The sequence below is a fragment of the Tachypleus tridentatus genome, unplaced genomic scaffold, assembly GCF_004210375.1.
Source record: "Tachypleus tridentatus isolate NWPU-2018 unplaced genomic scaffold, ASM421037v1 Hic_cluster_2, whole genome shotgun sequence".
Classification (NCBI taxonomy): Eukaryota; Metazoa; Arthropoda; class Merostomata; order Xiphosura; family Limulidae; genus Tachypleus; species Tachypleus tridentatus.
The window spans coordinates 10,652,240-10,652,950 of NW_027467782.1; positions in this window are offsets into that span (position 1 = coordinate 10,652,240).

Here is a 711-nt window from a genome sequence, read left to right on the forward strand (position 1 = left end):
GTAATCGAAATGCCGACGATAACCTCGGTAGGCGGCGGGTGCCGGTAGTCGAATCGACAGTCCTGCCGCCAACAGCCTGCTGACATGCCGATAACGCTTACGCTACGTCCATCGTCGATTCCAGTCAAGCCTCACCAGTCCCCTATATATAGAAGGAAACTACATTTAATGCCATCACTACTCAAAAGTACGGCTTTTCTATGTGCGGTAAAAGGCGAGAGCTTATGCGGGAGAGTTCCGCGTGGCTACCCTAAGTGCCGTCGAACTCGTCGTAGCGTGTTCCACCGCCAATCTGTCCGAAGGGCAGAAAGAAACTGCGGGAACTCGGCGGGAGCCGGTAATCGAAATGCCGACGATAACCTCGGTAGGCGGCGGTGCCGGTAGTCGAATCGACAGTCCTGCCGCCAACAGCCTGCTGACATGCCGATAACGCTTACGCCACGTCCATCGTCGATTCCAGTCAAGCTCACCAGTCCCCTATATATATAGAAGGAAACTACATTTAATGCCATCACTACTCAAAAGTACGGCTTTTCTATGTGCGGTAAAGGCGAGAGCTTATGCGGGAGAGTTCCGCGTGGTACCCTAAGTACCGTCGAACTCGTCGTAGCGTGTTCCACCGCCAATCTGTCCGAAGGGCAGAAAGAAACTGCGGGAACTCGGCGGGAGCCGGTAATCGAAATGCCGACGATAACCTCGGTAGGCGGCGGG